Genomic DNA, 19,731 nt, shown 5'->3' on the forward strand with positions numbered 1-19,731 from the left:
AACTGAAACAGCTGTTTCAACCACTCACCTTAAGATGGAAACACTTTCTTTTTTTACTTTCACTAATGATTTTCACTGGATCTGCACTTTCACTGTGCAGTTGTATCACCAGATATGAGATATCCCAGGAACATAAATACTTGTGATCTATGGCACAGCTGAAGTGCATTTGCTGCAGACACCAGAGCTCTTCAAACAAACAAGTAACGACTAAAAATGTTGAAAAGTTGCCTGCCGCCACTTTAATTGGACTCATCTGTAAGTCAGGGTAGAGGATTTATTTAGTTTAAAAGTCAAAACATTTCTCATCTGACGTTATTTCACCCTCCCTATTCTGCTGGCGACCAGATGCAGCATAATTAAATGTTAATCTCTCAAACACTTCTAATGCAATATGCTTTAATATAAGCCCTTTAGTTAGGAGAAACGATAGTGCTTTCACACAATAAATATCCCTTGCTGAAACTTCTTATTGTATTAAAATGGAAATGCCTTTGAAAAGACAAAAATCCTTAAATCTAACATCAAATAAAAATAACATTTTGGAACAATAAGCGACTATATGCTGTGAATGGGGCTAACAAATGTAGGAGTGACAAATACAGTGTTTTCAAACTTTTTACTTGCTTGTTTCACAGTTCCACAGTGAATAAATGAATGTATCTGCCGACTATAAATGGAGCAAACAGATTATGGCAGAGTAGAGAGAGAGCAAGGCAGGCAATGTCTTTCGACTTTTAACCAGCGTAGCAAATAGCTCTGTCTCCGTGGCACCTCTGAAAAGCTAGACTCAATCCATTAAACTGGCAGTTTGGTGAACTCTGCACAGCCCTTCAGAGCTTCAAAGCAAAAGATATATCCTGATGCTCCCTCATGGCTCAGATCCCATGCCTGAAGTGAAGAGCTGGTGCTTATCCTTAAAGACTTCGAGTAAGTTGAAGACGCTGGATCCTCCAAATACAAATAATACGAGACTCACACTGTGCGCATTCAGGAAATCACTCCACTAATTTAATTAGAGTGTAAAACAATAAAGAGCACAAAGAATCAGTCCACAGAGAAGCTCTGTTATTACATGATAACGGCACAATCCGTCCCTTGGATAGGCATAATCGCTTCATTAGTGTCAGATCTCTCAGTGTTAATTTGCAACTCTGGCTGTTATGAAGACTGTGTGAGGGAGAGGAAGCAGCATTTTTTTTAAAAATTTAAAAAAAAAAAAAATCGACATCTGCCTACAAGTGAACATGACATTATACCCTCAAGAGTGGTTCTGGTTGAGGGTTTAGCTGTCTTGCCATTTTTACTCACTGTAGGTGGCTGGGTAGAGAGAGGTGACAGACTACCATGGACTCAGGGTGCACTCTCACTGCTCCCGGCCAGCCATTCAAGATGACAAGTGTCACTGCGCCATACTGATCTCTTTTCCCCAAAAACAACAGCCTTGACCGCCTACAGGGAATATTGTCCAATTTGGTTATTTTATCAAGTTCTTTATTGTAAAGATGAGTAAAGACACAGAAGAGACTATCACACCTTCTTATCCCTTAAGTACCTCTTTGACCTGTGTTGCAGTATACTCTGGCTTTTTGTACAAAAGAGCTGCATCTGCAGCATCTCTTGCTTTTGTCAGACCGTTGTTTGCGATCCTGGTCATTAAATCTTGTGTAAGTGATTTTCATTCTAAGCCTTTTCCTTGTAACCCCCGGTTTTCTTTCTTGGCACTTACTCAGAGGAAGAGAGGAGGGTCTCTTGTGTTGGCCAAACCTCTGGTGACAAGCCTCATTACATAACCACTGGCAAAAAGTAAAATATGCAGCAATAGGAGAGAGGCAAATATGCTGCAGTGAAAATGGCCTTTGATATGTCAGACATGTGATATAATGTTTCTGTGATTTTGTGTATCATTGGATTCATATTAGATTTTGTAGTTGTGACATTATTTTTTTGATTAATGCTTTGATGTTGTTGTTTTCCTTTTTGTCTTGATCCTTTTTAAAGTCAGTTGAAATGTGTCTTTTAACTACATTCTCATCTATATCACATTGTTTATGGCTATTGAAGGTACAGACAGTTAGTTATACTAATGGCCTAAATAATTAAATGCCCACTTTAGCCTAATATTCTTCCTTTTGTTCAGTTTTCTCTGCACCATAGGCAGCTCAGTGATAGTACTATTGCAGCTAATGTCCTCACTTCAACCCACTGCATCAAGTTCATCCTTTCAGTCCTCCTCTTTTTGTTACGGTTGGAAGGAGGACTCAAGCGCAGGACTCCGGTACTGATGCTTACAAGAAGAGTTTATTTACAAGTCACCAGGTGTATATACAAGAATGTGCAGGGGGGTGTTATATACAGCTGAGTGGGGGAAGAAGGGGTCTCCAGGGAAGTCCAAGGGAAAGCATACGTTCTTCAGAATATCCACTCACACGATCACAGGTTCACACTCCAACACTGCCACACGGGAAACACACGGGGAAAAATCCAAGAGGTTCTGTAGACAGGGAGACAGGGTTAAGGACGATGCACAGAGGAAAACACTCTTCACTAAACTTGCTGTAGCTTTGACTTTACTAACGCGTGGTAGACAACGATCCAGCGACGAACAGCAGTCACCTCCTGGCTTAAATGCTGCTCCCCTTAATGAGACACCTGGGTCTCATCTCCCGAGGGCGTGGGCCAAGGGCATGAACCCACAGTGAGTTCCGCCCTGGCGAGAGAGAAGAGGAAGAGAAACAGAGAGGGCTGATCAGCGTGCAGCTGATCCGCCTGGCCGTGACAGTACCCCCCCCCCTGACGGGAGCCTCCCGGCGACCCCCAGGCTTGTCAGGGTGAGCCGCATGGAACGCCCGCACCACACCCCGATCCAAGAGGGCCGCCCGCGGGATCCAAGAACGCTCCTCCATCCCGTAGCCCTCCCAATCCACGAGATACTGCAGACCGCGCCCCCGGCGCCGGACATCCATGATCCGCGAAACGGTGAAAGCCGGGTGGCCATCAATGACCCGGGCGGGTGGAGGGGGTCCGGAAGGAGGGCACAGAGGACTAGAGAGACACGGCTTCACTTGCGACACGTGGAAGGAGTTATGGATCCTCATATTCCGGGGCAGGCGAAGGCGGACAGAGACAGGGTTAATCACAGAGTCGACCTCAAAGGGACCGATGAAAGTGGGAGACAGTTTCTTGGACTCAGACCTGAGGGGGATGAATCTGGTAGACAGCCAAACCTTTTGTCCAGGTGTGTAGGTGGGAGCAGGGGTCCGGTGGCGATCCGCCAGGCGCTTATTGCGTTCCACCGTGCGGAGAAGGGAGGCCCGAGTCGCTCTCCAGGCGCGCCGACACCTCCGAAGATGCTGTTGGACAGAGGGAACAAAGTGCTCACCCTCGACGGCTGGGAAGAGTGGCGGTTGATAGCCCAAGGACGCCTCGAAAGGGGACACACCGGTGGCAGAGGAGGTAAGGCTATTATGAGCATACTCAATCCATGACAGTTGCTCGCTCCAAGTTGACTGGTTAGTGGAGACCAGGCACCGGAGAGCAGCTTCGAGCTCCTGGTTGGCACGCTCCGTTTGGCCATTCGTCTGCGGGTGGAAACCAGAGGAGAGACTGACCTGAGCTCCGAGGGCACTGCAGAACTCCTTCCATACACGCGACGTGAACTGCGGTCCTCTGTCTGACACAATGTCCGTGGGGATGCCATGGAGGCGAAACACGTGGTCAGCTAGCAGCCGGGCGGTCTCTAGAGCAGTGGGGAGCTTAGGGAGGGCGACAAAATGAGCAGCTTTGGAGAAGCGGTCCACAATGGTGAGAATCACAGAGTTACCTGACGAGACGGGCAGACCAGTGATGAAGTCAACAGCGATGTGCGACCAAGGGCGGCTCGGAGTCGGCAGAGGGTAAAGGAGGCCAGAGGGTGGTTGATGGACACTCTTGTTTTGAGCGCAGGTCGACCATGCGGAAATATACTCGCGGACGTCTTTGGCAAGGGAAGGCCACCAGGCGAAACGTTGGAGGAAGGTAATAGTGCGGTGGACCCCCGGGTGGCAGGTGAATCTGGCAGTATGAGCCCAATGTAACACTCGTGACCTTACTGAGGGGGGGACGAAGAGCAACCCTGGAGGGCCCGTTCCGGGGTCCGGTTCTGTCCGCTGAGCCTCTCGAATAGCCGACTCGATCTCCCAGGTCAGGGCCCCGACTACACAGGTGGGCGGTAGAATGGGAGAGTCCCGAGTTGCGTCTTCGGAGGCGGCGAATGGGCGTGAGAGGGCGTCTGGCTTGACATTACGGGAACCGGGTCTGTAAGTGATCGTAAACTGGAATCTAGTGAAAAACAGGGCCCACCTGGCTTGCCTGGCGTTGAGGCGTTTTGCCGATCGAATGTACTCCAAGTTCTTGTGATCGGTCCAGACCACAAACGGCTGGGCAGCACCCTCTAACCAATGGCGCCACTCCTCCAGGGCTAGCTTGATGGCTAGTAGCTCTCGATCTCCCACATCATAGTTGCTCTCTGCAGAGGTGAGACGGCATGAAAAGTAGGCACAGGGATGCAGCTTACCTCCTTGCTGCTGGGAAAGCACCGCCCCCACTCCAGCGTCCGAGGCATCCACCTCCACAACGAACTGCCGGTCGAGATCGGGTTGGACGAGAATGGGCGCCGAGGCAAAGCGGTCCTTCAGATGGGCAAACGCACGTTGAGCCAGCCCATCCCAGCAGAAGGGAACCTTGGGAGAAGTAAGACGGGTCAGAGGCAGGACCAGTTTACTATAGTTGCGAACAAAGCGCCGATAAAAGTTCGCGAACCCCAGAAAGCTTTGAAGCTGTTTACGGTTAGAGGGGGTCGGCCAGTCAACAACGGCTTGAACCTTTGCGGGATCAGTCTTGAGGTTACCCCGATCTATGACGTGGCCCAGGAAGGAAACAGTTGAGACATGAAACTCACACTTCTCCCCTTTAACAAAGAGACGATTTTCGAGGAGACGCTGAAGCACTTGCCTGACATGGCGTCGGTGGTCGGCGACAGACTGGGAGAAGATGAGGATGTCATCCAAGTAAATGAAAACGAAATGGTCGATGAAATCTCGGAGCACGTCATTCACGAGAGCCTGAAACACAGCTGGAGCATTGGTGAGACCAAAAGGCATCACAAGATATTCGAAATGGCCCAGGTGAGTATTGAAAGCCGTCTTCCACTCGTCTCCCTCCCTAATCCTCACCAGATGGTAGGCGTTGCGCAGGTCCAACTTTGTGAAGATGGTGGCACCCTGAAGCAGCTCGAACGCGGAACTCAGCAGAGGGAGGGGATACTTGTTTTTAACTGTGATGGCGTTGAGGCCGCGATAGTCAATACAGGGCCGTAAACTTTTATCTTTTTTGGTGACAAAAAAGAAACCAGCAGCAACAGGTGAGGACGAGGGGCGAATGAGACCAGCGGCAAGTGACTCATTGATGTAATTTTCCATGCTTTCCCGCTCCGGTCGAGACAGGCTATACAACCTACTGGTCGGAAGCGGCGCGCCTGGGAGGAGGTCAATCCCACAATCGTACGGCCGGTGAGGGGGAAGAGAGCGTGCCTTATCTTTACAAAACACTTGCGCCAGGTCGTGATAGTCAGACGGTATGGAGGACAGATCAGGCGGTTCTGAAATAGTTTTATTGAGTGGTAGGTTCATGGCGGGGGTGGCGGCTTTTAAACAGGACATGTGACACTCCTCCCCCCACCCCGAAATACTCTTTTTCCTCCAATCAATCACAGGGTTATGTTGACACAGCCAGGGATAGCCCAAGACTAGTGGAGTGAGTGGGGCCTTAAAGACGTACAACTGTATGGTTTCAACATGATTGCCGGAAAGAGACAGGGAAATCGGTTCTGTGACATGAGTAATGTCTGGAAGACGCTGGCCACTAAGGGCTGTGACTTGGAGTGAATGAGACAGAGGCTCCGTGCTAAAACCTAACTTCAGTGCCAGCGAGGCATCAATAAAATTCTGTTCTGCCCCGGAATCAATCAGAGCGTCGAGAGAATGAGTCCTGAGACGAACCGTTAGCTTAGCCGCAATCATGAGACGAGGAGGAGACTGAGAACATGAGACCTCGCCCACCCGTACACTCCTCACTACCGGCGGGCGCTGTCTTTTAGCCGCGCCTGGCAATCCATGGCAATATGGCCCTTGCGGCTACAATAATAGCACTCACCGGCCCTCCAGCGACGATACCGCTCCTCGGGCGACAGACTGGAGCGGCCCAGTTGCATGGGCTGTTCACTTTCTTCCGTGCTGTCCAACGAGTGACTGCCGCTAGGCGCGCCCCCACCTGACGTCTCCATGCGCCCCGGGGGCCTCTGGGAAATGTAGTTTCCGATTCCCCGACGCGCCCGTAGGTGCTCATCCAACTTCACACACAGCGTAATCACATCAGACAAGGTCTTAGGAACATCTCTCATCATCAGTTCTCTCTTTAACTCATCACAAACATTATTCAGGAGAGTACTTATCAATGCCGACTGCCCCCAGCCAGTCTCTTCGGCCAAGGTCCAGAATTCGACCGAAAAATCCGCCATACTCCGCCTCCCCTGCTTCAAATTTAACAGTCTGTGGGCAGCCGCCTCCGCTCCGGTGCCTCTTTCAAAAACACTCTTAAATTTGGTGAGGAAGTCCTCATAAGAAATGTCCGGGGCTGTTCTCAAAACAGCTTGCGCCCAGTTTAATGCGTGCCCGCGTAATAGTTGAACCATAAAGGCGATTTTGGCCCCATCTGTCTCATATGTTCTTCGTAACTGACGGAATTGTAGTGTGATCTGAGTCAAAAATCCACCACATTTATCGAACTCACCCGAGAAAGGCTCCGGCGCTGGTAACGATCGCTCCGGTGGTTCTGTGGGGGCCGGCGTGGGGGAAACAGGCGGAGCGGCTGCAGAGGGACTGGGAGCCGATAGCTGAGGAGAAACAGACGGAGGGGGTGAGGGTGGGCTTACCGACGGTAGACGTTGAGCGAGGGCTTGAGTGAGTGCAGCCAGTTGTTGATTTATGTGCCGAAGCATGTGTTCGTGGCGTTCCAGAATTGCCTCCGGGGTGAGGACGGGTTGCTGGGTGGGGTTTGAGTCCGCTGAGTCCATGATGGCTGGATCGTTATTGTTACGGTTGGAAGGAGGACTCAAGCGCAGGACTCCGGTACTGATGCTTACAAGAAGAGTTTATTTACAAGTCACCAGGTGTATATACAAGAATGTGCAGGGGGGTGTTATATACAGCTGAGTGGGGGAAGAAGGGGTCTCCAGTGAAGTCCAAGGGAAAGCATACGTTCTTCAGAATATCCACTCACACGATCACAGGTTCACACTCCAACACTGCCACACGGGAAACACACGGGGAAAAATCCAAGAGGTTCTGTAGACAGGGAGACAGGGTTAAGGACGATGCACAGAGGAAAACACTCTTCACTAAACTTGCTGTAGCTTTGACTTTACTAACGCGTGGTAGACAACGATCCAGCGACGAACAGCAGTCACCTCCTGGCTTAAATGCTGCTCCCCTTAATGAGACACCTGGGTCTCATCTCCCGAGGGCGTGGGCCAAGGGCATGAACCCACAGTGAGTTCCGCCCCGGCGAGAGAGAAGAGGAAGAGAAACAGAGAGGGCTGATCAGCGTGCAGCTGATCCGCCTGGCCGTGACAGTTTTTCTTTTTCTTCTTCCTGCCCTTCTTTCTTTGGAATATTTTGATCTTTGTAAATCTAATTTGGATTTTATTTTAGGTCAACTTAAACTGAAATTTTAACAGTAATAGTAATATTTTTGAAGCAGAGACTTACCAAAACATTGCACTGCTGCAAGATCAGTGCTTACTTTAGAGATGACTAATGACATTTTCACTACTAAAAGCTGTTGTGAAATTTAAAGACTACACTCTATATGAAGCCAGTCCCCAAGAGTGATATGAATACAGTGCTTGAGTTGGTCCCCTCTGTCATTGTTTCTACTAACTGCTAATTAATCTCTTCTTTCCCTGAAAAAATGTAAAGCATAACCAGTTTGACAAAATCACATTTGACTGCATACGAGCATAAAAACAGCTTTTGTGCATCCAGTGATAATCCCTTAAATGTCTGAGTAATGCGAGTCAGCATCAGTTGAACCAAGCAGCAACTTGCAGAGTTAGAAAACTAAACCAGTGTGGAAATATCAAAACCTACAGTTCCTTGAATTTCTTCAAAAAGCCAACCCCAAGTGGCTTACATACCTTTGTTAAAAGGTCCAGCTGCAGATATACCATGTTTACAGCCAAGCAGAAAACATAGTTTTGGTTTAAAGATTGCGCAAACCACCGGGTGACATGATGGTGGCTTGGTCCATTTTTTATACACAGTCCACTTTAGCTCTGGCAGAAGACTACAAGTTTGTGCCTGCAGAAATCTGGGAGTGTGAATAAACTAAATTAAGCAAAACTCTGGGAAATAGCTGCATGCATGCAATACAAAAGCTGCTTTTATGTTACTAAACTAGCTACCAGCCATGTAAGTAAGCATACACATTCTTTGCAGGCACACTTATGTATTGCGTGCCAGATTTTTGCTTGCTTAAATATTGCAGGTAGTGAATAACTGAATCATGTTTTCCCATCCCCTTTAAGCCAGAAATGCAGAACAGACTCTCTGACGCTCTGAGGCATAAGGGTTTATCAGTTTTGTTACTGTACCAAAGTTAGGTGATAGATTCAGTACTTGTTATCTTGTCAGCCTGTGGATATAACTGCTGATTCCTGATTCATGCAGCCAGCAGACTTTAGAGAAATCCTCTGCTGGAGTTACACACTTTTTTTGTGCTGTTATTTGTACCTTTTTGCAGTTTGCTTAAATATTGAGTTCAATAAAAGAGTAATCGGATATATTAAATCTCTCGAGTAGCATTGATGATATGATGATATAGATGAAAAAAAATGCACAAAATACAACAACGAAGTTTGACCGCTGGTGCAGTTACAGCATTCAGACAACAGTCTTAGCTTTAGGCTATGATATGCACAATTAGCACCCTTTTGATTTGGTGGCAAGATCAAAATATTGGCTCCTTGTTTGTTAATTAGGACAGTTGCCTCAGAGGAACAGAGCTATTAAATCAAGATAATTATCAGACAGTGCCCCATGACGAAGAGGAATGACAAAGGAACTTGTGGCCAGTAACCTTGGCAATGGATGAAGCAGCCAGTTGTGGTCAACAGGCAGGTTTTTTTCCTTTAATGATGTCATACCTGTGTATTCGTCTTTAAATTCAGCATCCTGTCTGCAGAAGTGTAGCTCAAAAATGTATCTTGTGTGTAATTTAATAAGGTCAGGCGAAAGTAATGAGCCCTTCTTTCTTTTTGAAAAGCCATTGCTTTCCCCCAGAGAACCATTTTTAGCTGCAGATGAGTTAAAAAAAAAAAAAAAAAAAAAAACACTTTATAGTGCAGGTGTGATAATGGCATATGACTAATTCAAATACTCTACACGGATGCCTGAAATGAACAGAAGAGCGGTGCTGACTGGCTGATTCATAAGATTAATGTGACAAGGACAAAAAAGAGAAACGAGAAACAGATAAGAAAAACATAACAACGAGAATTTTCTTTCAGAGGGCTCATGACCTTTAAATTGAATATTCCACATGACAACATCGTGATATTTTGAACTTTTCAGTTCCATTATAACTCTAATTTACTGTCAGTGTTGGCAAGATACGCACATGGTCCTCCTGGGGTGCGTTCTAGTGCTGTTATCTTTAAAAGAATATTAAGTGTTGTTACTGTTGCAGATGAGGTAAAAAAAAATGTAATGACCCAAATCTGGGGAAGACCTTTGATTGTAAAGAACAAAGGAAGGAAAAGGAGCAGAGAAGAGAGAAGCAGTGCAATCCTTCTCTGTTTTCAGCCAGGAACTCACAGAGGAAGTGTCAATCTGTCAGAGGCTGGATATAATCTTCTACATTGTGACGCATGGGGAGATCATGGTGCCCTGTCACCGGTAGTCCTTGTCATTGATTAAGGCTTTTCATCCTCCATTGGGCTAAGCTCTGGGCCGCGCGCACTTTGTCTTGTGACATGCGTAATTTCCTCCTCACAGTCTCCCCATCTTGATAGTGAGCTAATAGAAACTCTGTCCAGATCCACTTCTAATGAAGACAGATCCTCAGATGGCCAAGCAGTCTCATTTATATTACTAGTCTTTCAACTTGTTTTAAGTAGATTAGACATGTTCTATGCGACAACCAAAGAGAGAAGGGTGGGGGTGGGCGGTGGGGGGTGTAGGAAAAATAATTCATAAAGGGATTTCACAAGGCTTCATAATTTAAGCAACAACATAGCTTGGCTAAGAGTTTGCTTGATCGCTTTACAATTACGAGGGCTGTCATAAGAGATTGTAAATGTAATCAGAGAGTTGTAGATGTTCTTGGAGAAGTTCAGTTTAGTGTGGCTCAGTTGAGAGAATTGTAGAGGTGAAAAGTTACAATTATCATCATGACTGACGCCACATTAGCCTCACATTAAAATATCTAGCACATCTTTTTTGAGGGTAGAATGAGGAAGTGGGCAGCATATTCTTCTTCAACTTTGAATAAATTATTATTCTTATTTTTAAATAGGTGTCGATTAGTTTTCCTGGTGTCCTGCAAACACTTTCAGAACTGTTTTGGGTTTTTTTTTTTTTTTTAAATAAGATGAGAAAATACTGAGATCAGTCATCTAATAACATTTCCTACGGACTGTATATTTTTGTGTAGGTGGTAGATAGAAAAACATATAACAGCACAAATATAGATAAAATCCTACACAAGTTATCTAAAGCTTGGCATGTTGTGCTTTAAGGTTGTATTTTTCCATTACTGCAGCAACTGACCTCAACCAGACTTACATTAGCCTCTAATGATCCTGTGCATCCCACTCGAGGCTCGGGGGAACGGGCAGCTCTCTGTCACAGACACTCTGGTTTAATGAGTTTGTTAACCAGTACTGCAAATAATAATTAAGTACAGCAGGTTTTTAGATAAATCTTTGTCTAACAAGTATCTTCACTGTAAAACAAACAAATTATACTAGATGACTAATCTGGTAGTTGTTAGTAATGTTGCAGTTTGTTTGTGATTTGTACTCAGCTTTGCAAATTTTTTGGTCATTCCATTGAATTGTATCCAGACATCTGGATGTTTAGACATTGTGCTGAGCCTATCACCTTGTCGCTGTTCCATTATGGGTGCTGTGATACCATAAGATCAAACGTTCTTGTTTAAAAATATCTAATAAAAATGTAAGTTTGTCTAAAATAATCTAAGTCTGTTTCCACAGACAACTGTATTTGTGTTGGCAGAATCTATTTTCGAAACAAATCTGATGGTGTGCTCAAAGTCCTCAAAAATTTGGACTCAAACAGTCCTGTAAAAATCATTATCAGATTGGTCTGACAATGTCAACGCTATCAGCCTCAGAGAAATCTGATGAAACAGATGTGATTTCTTCAGACTCTTAACCTGTGGATTAAAAGCTGTCACAAGATTACTCTGAAGTGTACTGCAAGAAAATTAAGAGTAAGACAGAAGTAAAACATACCCATTTACACCTTAAACATCAAAATGTGGAATCTGAGAAAATTAAGAGGAAATATATTTTTGGTTGAAGTGCCCTGAAAACCTGGACATCCAAAATATGACAAGGGACCCTTCTAAGGTGTTACAAGCCAGTAAGACCAGAATCCAAAATTTATAGATATATGCCCAGTTGTCGTATTTGTGTTTTTTCATATAAAACTTTTTGATCTGAAAAGAAATCTATAGAGGTGTTAAGTGCAGACTACCAGCATGGATTGGAATTAAAAAGAGATACTAAAGTAACCCAAAAGTTATACATACATGTAGTTTTGTATATGCTTTGGAGAAAAGTTGGTACTAATAAGGAGATTTACGGTTACTAAAATGTATTACTCATTAACTTGTATGTTGAGGTTTGCAAGCTAATATTTTTGGTTCTCCATGTTGTCACATTGGATGGCCCAAGTAGCTCTAAAGTTGCAATTTATTTTGTACCTTGTAGGCAAATACACTGGTCTAAATTCCAATAAACATCTAAGCTATTCCATTACATGCAGCACCACCAATCTGTCGGTGGAGATTATTCCAGAATTCAACCCTGTGGTCATTTATGAAGGGTGCAACTTTAGAGGAAATGTGTTGTGCATTGGACTGGTGGATGCTAAACCCTGCAAACACATTAACATCAAAGAAAACTAAACTCACCAATATATATGCATTAAACATTAGCCACTGATCTTTAGTTATCATTGCTGCTACAGAGAGAAGGCCACCAAACAAGGTGGTGAAATTACCCAGGAAAACATGCTGAACTCCATGGGGAAAAAAATCCATAAAATGGAAAATAATGAAATGACTTTCTGGTGAAGTTTCAGCAGTAACCCCCTTCCTCCTCATAATTAAAACAATGCAGCAGGATAGCAGAAATCAGTGGCATATAATGTATACCAGAGCAATGAATGTATAAGGTGTAATAGATTGTGAAAGGAGCAGTCTGATGACAGAGATGGAGCATTTCATTAGAAAGGTCTGAATCAAGTCTGCACAGGTGGGTTTAGTGCGACGCTTTGATGGAAGACTGGAAGTTAAGAGTGCCTACACAGTACACCTGGAAGATGGCCTTTGGTTCACACAATTAGAGTTCCTTAGAGTCAGCACTATTTTGCATATTATTTAAATTTGGGGGGGGAAATAGCCAGACTTGTTCCTAGTGTTCAAAATTCTAATATAATCCATTGTTGTCTACTATTGTTCTTAGTATGCAGAGATATACAAAATACCAGTACAGCCATTCATTTAAATATCTAATTCAGTTCAGGTATGAGGAACTGACTGTGGACTCAAGTGGAGACACCAAGGAAAAGGCAGCTGAAGATCTGCAAGTGAAAACAGCACAAAACGGATTCATATAGGAACAGAAGTCATGTCACTTTGGCTAAAAGCATTTCTCTTCTGTACTGTGCAGGAACTTGGTTACTATTGATATGCAAGTAAAAGCCTAACTGACAATTATGAGAGCTGACCTTAGTGCATTATTGGTTCAGATTATATAAAATATGTTATAATGACTCCCCTACCTTCTTATACATGGGTTTTAGAAACTGAACATTTTAATTCAAAGAGAAGACTGGTTTCATGTGTGTTTGGGGTTTTTTTTTTTTTGGTTACCAAAAAGCCATGAAACTGCAAAAACAATTTCTTGTTTCAATTTCTTTAATAAGTAATTTCTTTTCGAAATAGTTCTTGATGCTTTGTGAAGAAAAGGTTCTATATAAATTCTATCTAAGCGTGCTTTTACTCTACTGGCAGCATGTTATGCAGACGACTGTAGATACTCATACTCCTTCATACATATTGACATTATTTTGAACCAAACACTTAAAATTCAATAAGACCTGTAGCCACTTTGTTGTTGTGTAATTTGGCACACCTCAGCCACCCGTCCACTCAAACCATTTCCGATGAGGCTTCGGCGAACAATAGCTGGATCAACTGAAGGGCCAGATGCATCTCCCAGGTCCTGTGTGAGGTCTTTACTTTGTTAGGCCTGACACTTTTGCTTTTGTCACCTACTTCTTTGGTTTCTCTAAAAATTTTAATGGCATGCCATTCCAAGATATGCCAAGGTTTTGGCTAACAGCTCTTTAGGAATCATCTTGTTGGTGCAAAAATCTTATTTTATGCCTGTCAAACTGTGTTATGTTTGGCATTTTTCATAGATCCAATGAACGAAATGAGAGCAAATTATATGTTTTTCCCAAAGGCTACTAAGAATAAAGTGTCTAAAGATACTGTTTAAATGGGTACTTTGCCAAGTTGTCTGTTATGTGTAGACACAACACTGATAACATCCCTGAGATGGGTAAAATTTTTATGCTTTAATGAAAGATCAGCATCAGTGGTTCAACAGATAAAAAGAAACATTCTTCTGAAAATGGTCAGGTACAAAGACTGGACTGAAAATTATGGACAAAGCAGCCAATGCTGAAAGAAATACTTTGAAAGACCTTCAAAACTAATGCTCAAGACTGCTTTAAAAATTACAAGTCTGTGTCTTTAGATGCAAATTATAAAGGAATAAAAAAGAAGAATTATAAAGAAAAAAGGGTGGCTCAAGACTTTTGCACAGTACCGTATGTCCTCCAAAACAAAACTAGAGCAACTTGTACAGAATTTGCCTTTTATGTGCCTTTTTATGCTTGTTTGTTTTTTCAGAAAGACGATGTATATTTTTATTCTTACAATCGAGTATGTTGGTGGAACCAGTAGTACTTAATCTAGCGGAACACCCAAATATATCAAATGCACTGCATGCCACGCACCGATATTTCTCTACATGGGTAAGACATCCAGAAAAGAAAAGCCTAAGGCATTCTAACAGTACCACTGAATGTGTGCGTGTGTTTCGAGTATTGCTCATATTATGGGGACCTAAATCTGTTTGCACAGTCAGATAATAGGAACAAGAAAGCAAGTAGTGTAGATAATTAAACTTTAATGTGAAGCCATGCCCACTGGGGTAATATTAGGCTAAGGTTACGTTAAGTTATCAGTAGTTAGGGCTAAAGTTAGACTAAGTCTCCATCATACATCAGTGCAATGTCTTAAGAGGTAACAAACACACAGCTGTGTACGTGCATTGTTCGGCTTCATGCTGCTGAGTTGTGAAGCAGCTGGGGTCTGGAATAGTGTTTGTATTGACTGGGGAGAGTCTACAGTGCCCCCATTAAAAAGTTGTGCTGTAAACAAAGACAGGACACGGTGTGTAAGTCAGATGAATTTCAGGTATCTTGAATCATGAAACTGCCCACTGAAAATGCAACACACACCTGTGTACAAATCTGTAGACCTTCTTGTAGTAAGCAAGGAGTTTCCTAAAATAAACAGTAGATGGGCATCTTTTTAAAACATGTAAGCACTGTTATTACAGTGTAAGTAAATATGTCATATTTCCGTTATATTTACATGGGATGTTAGGCAATTAGGCATCTTAATTAAATGCTCGAACCAAGTAAAGTGGCTGCTTTTGACATAGAGAGCAGCTCTACTCCAAGGCCCTCTTGAATCACTGAACTCCTCACCATATCTCTAAGGGAGAGGCCAGCCACCCTTTGGAGAAAGATCATTTCTGCCGCTTGTATCTCCAAGCCGTTTTCTGCAATCACTACCCAGAGCTCGTGACCATAGGTAAGGGTAGGGACGTAGATTGACTGCTAAATCGACAGTTTGCTTTTGTGCTCAGCTCACTCTTCACCACAACTGACCAGTACAGTGTCTGCATCACTGCAACCGCAACCTCAATCCGTCTGTTAATCTCTTGCTCCCCTAACTCATGAACAAGACCCAAGATACTTAAAGGACAAACAGACCAGAACCTCCGCCAGACGTTCCCAGCACACCTTCATTATAGGTTTGGGTGTGCCAGGTCTTTCCAGCATCCTTCCCCATCACCTGATCCAACTCACCACCAGGTGGTGATCAGTTAACAGCTCAGCTTCTCTCTCTCTTACTCAGTTGTCCAGAACGATTGGAAAATCAATCATTGACCCGCAATGTTGGGTGTCTTGGTCCCACGTGCACTTATGGAGATGCTAATGTTTGAACACAGTGTTTGGACGAACTGTGGTTTGTAGAGAAGTCCAATAACAATATACCATTCAGGTTCAGTGCCATTGATCACATGAGCATTGAAGTCTCCCAGTAGCATGATGGAGTCACTGAATGGAGCACACTCAAGCACACCATTGCTATGACCGCACAGACTTATTAGGGCAGCTAGTTAACAAAGGCACCAGCTGCACATGCTTCCTCCAAATGGACTAGGAAGTAGAGCAAAAGGAACAACTGGGCCTACCTGATGTTGAAGCTATCCGCAAGGGAATACACTCCTGGCCTGAATCTCCAACCATCGTCTGTAGAAGACATGAATGAAATTACTTACTTATTCCTTTCTTCTTTTTATTTTCAGGAGATAAAATCAGGAGGTCCAGTTCTTTGTGTGTGTTTTAAAAATTTATTTACCCAACACATAGATATTATACATGAAAGCTGGGACTAGTTGACATTGTATCCCTTGTGTTGCTTCTGCTTTAGTAATCAGGACTTGGTGTAGATACAGACATCTCATTACCAGTGAACTGAAGTGTCATATTCAGGAAGGGCAGGGGCAATGACAAGGATTCTCTGACTAATGGCTTCTAAAAGATCAAAACACCATTAACTTGACCTGCAGCACACATAGTAGCCCAACAGACCCATTATGAAGCAAAACACAACAAGTGAAACAACTAAAGCCTCTAATGGCAGCCTCCCTTTACAGTTTAATGTTGTTAAACACAGCTCCGTGGATGTTGTTGGAGAGTGCAATATGATTGCTGCGCTGAACTGTTGACAAAGAGTGCGGGAGACGTTGAATAAAACATCATCCAACATGTTTGTTTTTTTGATTGCTTGCATGTTTTACTTGAGCTCATTTGCACCAGCCAATCAACTGTGAGCTGAGGTAGCTTGCATGCACTTCTGCAAAGTCAATATGTTAATGCATTTTGCTCAGAAGCAATACTACTGTGCTGCCTCATACTTATCCTAAGCTTCCTGTCTTGCTTCGTTTATATTAGATTGTGGAGATTTGACTTAGGCAAAACAAGCAGAGTGGGGGATTGCAAATAAATCATTTCCACTGTCTGCTATCATTATACCTATGTTGGTCTTTGAAGGAGCGTAGGGTATAGGATGAGCGCTTCCTATGAGGCATTTTCAGGCTAATTAGAAAATTTGATCTAAATGGTGGATCTATAAGCATTCCCTGTAGAACAGAACAGGAGCAAAAGGAATTAGTGCTTGGTTTGAAATCTTTTTGCAAGATTCGCTATGACTTAACAACTTGTCACGTCATGAAAACTGGCCAAAATCAGAACTATTTTTAAAAATCTTTTTTGACATTAAATGAATTTAGAATTTTCTCAGTCGCTGCAAAAGGCTCATCCATCCCACCCCGCTAGGCACATAATTGAATATCTCCTTGTGGTTCTTTCTTTGGAGCCAGTCACTGTGGCACACGAATTGTAATCAAGGCCAGGAATAGTTCACATAGAGATGGGTGGCTGTTGACTGCAGGATTTAGGAACTCATCTGAGCCTTCCCACTGCTGCTGGCAAGAGATTTCTAGCTGGCGCTGGTGTGCAGAACAAGGACTAATCTGTAGTGGTCTGTTGCAGCTAAAAGGAACTGGCCCTGAAGTCATGTATTATGGAAAGAGTGGGGATCATTTTTCCCACTCATTTCTTCAATCATCTGCTGTAGACTTATTGTATCTAGAACATTTATACTGAATACATTTATGTTTGGATTTTATTAATTTTATTGTTTGGTTTAAGATCAGTTTGACTGTGCAAAAGAATTTAGTTTTTAAGGCTCATGGGGGAGTTTGTAGACTAAAAGTCTTTAGTCTAAAATATGCTCATACATATTCATGAGTAGTGGGCAGGCTTCGACAGACTAACAAAGAAAGCGGGAAAATTCCTCAACTCACGCATTGTGAATATCAATGAAAAATGCAGAAGCAGCCCTCCTTATTAAACACAAGCCTTGTGTGCCTTTTTAAGAGCATAAGAACAGGACACAGCAGAGGGTTAATGTCGTGAATGCAACAAAGATTATGAAACCATATAAGGAAAAAAGCCTTGTTATAATTGCCCTCGAAGCAGCATCACAACCTCTGGCCCCCATGTCAAAGTTTTACAGATTGTGAACTAGCCTCTTACCTCTATTATGCTTGCATGTTAGAATTAATACAATTAAATAGGGACTGTGGAAAAGGAAGCGGCATGTCCAGTGTTACAAAAACTCCTAACCAAAATACCATTAAAGCTGATATTTCTGCTCTAAGCAAATAAAGTCAAGAAGATTCAAATGACCTGAAGACATCATACCAAACAACAGGTTAAGTGCTGACTAAGGCTACTAAAAGAAAAGATGAAATAATTCCCATGGACTCTGTGATTGAAATTAAAATTGAAAATTGAAAAACAGCGCAGCTTCACCGCACGCAGCTGAACAGGTAACCAATTGAAAGTTTGTTTAGTTCATGCTGACTGCTGGGAGAGCATGAATAAAAACATGGTTTGCCAATGTTACTCACACCAAACAACAAGCTGATTACTGACACTGTCCTTCCAAGAAAAACAACAGTAGCACTCACTCAGCAAAATAACATTTGTTTAGATTCTAGTGACATAGTTTCCTGTTGCTCGTGTCTAAGGCAAGGACGATAATACTGGGTTATTTCTCTAAAGCCACAAAGGCTGCAGAGGAGGAAGTCGGATAGACAGGACAACAAAACGCTGAATTTAAGCACCCTAGATTATGTTTGTTTTCCTTTTTGCACTGACATTTGACATAGGTTTTTATGTAATCTTACCAAAGCTAAAAACAAGCGTTTTATTACCCAGATGGCTAAGGTCCTAAATCTCCTCTCCTGGTACTGATTAAGTCCCTGAAAACTCATCTCTGTTCATCAGAAATACATATTTAGAAGGTTTTTTTATTTCAATCAAAATTATCCCTTGATGCTTTCAAATGGCTTAGATGTAATGCCACGCCTTTCCCTCTTTTAGTATGCACAGATCTATAAATATGCAAATTGGTCACTGCCTGCGAGCTCGAGTATACCTGTTTATCTTCCACTCCGCTCACACGTTAAGGGTACAAACACATAAATACGTTTTCCTTTTAAAACGTGTAGCTTTTACTACTTTTGTGACTGGTGCTCATTCCACGACCCCCAAAAACCCAGCTGACAACGTTTTGGTATTCAAACTACAGCAATAAGCTCCTGTGTAGTTGGACAGATTACAGAAGAGACTTTTGTAAATATCAATGCAAACATCCATGTTTTCTTACTGACGGGGTCTTATAAGTCACAAAACCTTTATAGCTAGGCTTACATAGCCAAACATGATTTTAACTGGGGGTACCACCCAGTTATATTAATGCCCCCTTAAGTATGAATATAAATCTTTTTTTTTGTGATTGGTTTACTAGTGGACAATCCTCTCACTCTCACTATGAAGCTGACGCTTTCTTTCTCATATTTACCCTCCAACAAGCTCGATCGTTGTGGCACTCCAAAGAGTCTCTCACCCCTCGGTCAGAAGAATTCCAAATAAACCATCTTGGATGGCACTTGGTGACAGTAGGTCTGCTGCTTTAAAGATCTGATGTGAGCTGGAATACCATTTTAGCCGGAACCTGCACCTAGTGAAGAAGCAGCTCATCTGCTGCATCGAGTTTACTGGGGCTGCTGAACATAATTATTATCACCATGAACATAACTCTCTCCAACATGGGGGAGCAGGTGTCTAACCACGAGATAGGATACACTCAGAAGAGGTAGGTGATTAGTGCTTCATTGTTTATTTGTCACAAAGTAGAGCTACTTATATTTGCCAAGGAGTGGTTCATTATGTATGTGTGAAATCCTGCCTGTGTGAGGCATGTTACATTTCTACACTGTACCCTGCTTCGTGCACCATATCAGCAAGTCATGGGACTGACTCCAGCCCTTCCACGACTCTGACTGGAACAGCTAAGAAAATGTATGGATGAATAATAACAGCAGCTACACAAATAAAATGATGAAGACGAGACAAGATAGCCTTTAAGGTTAAACAAATGCAGGAT

At 43.3% G+C, this 19,731-nt stretch overlaps 1 protein-coding gene across 3 annotated transcripts in view; it reads right to left on the bottom strand.

Moving 5' to 3' along the window:
* LOC145422887 (metabotropic glutamate receptor 4-like) overlaps positions 1-19,731 on the bottom strand; it is a 200,984-nt gene that overhangs the window by 176,010 nt on the left and 5,243 nt on the right. For 2 of the 3 annotated variants that reach the window (XM_080294802.1, XM_080294804.1), the window contains exon 2: positions 15,905-15,962. The exons of the other annotated variant lie outside the window; for it this stretch is intronic. The gene's annotated coding sequence lies outside the window, so the exon portion shown is untranslated. The remainder of the gene's footprint in view (positions 1-15,904; positions 15,963-19,731) is intronic. 3 annotated transcript variants of the gene reach the window in all.

This window comes from Astatotilapia calliptera, chromosome 20, assembly GCF_964374335.1.
Source record: "Astatotilapia calliptera chromosome 20, fAstCal68.1, whole genome shotgun sequence".
Taxonomy (NCBI): domain Eukaryota; kingdom Metazoa; phylum Chordata; class Actinopteri; order Cichliformes; family Cichlidae; genus Astatotilapia; species Astatotilapia calliptera.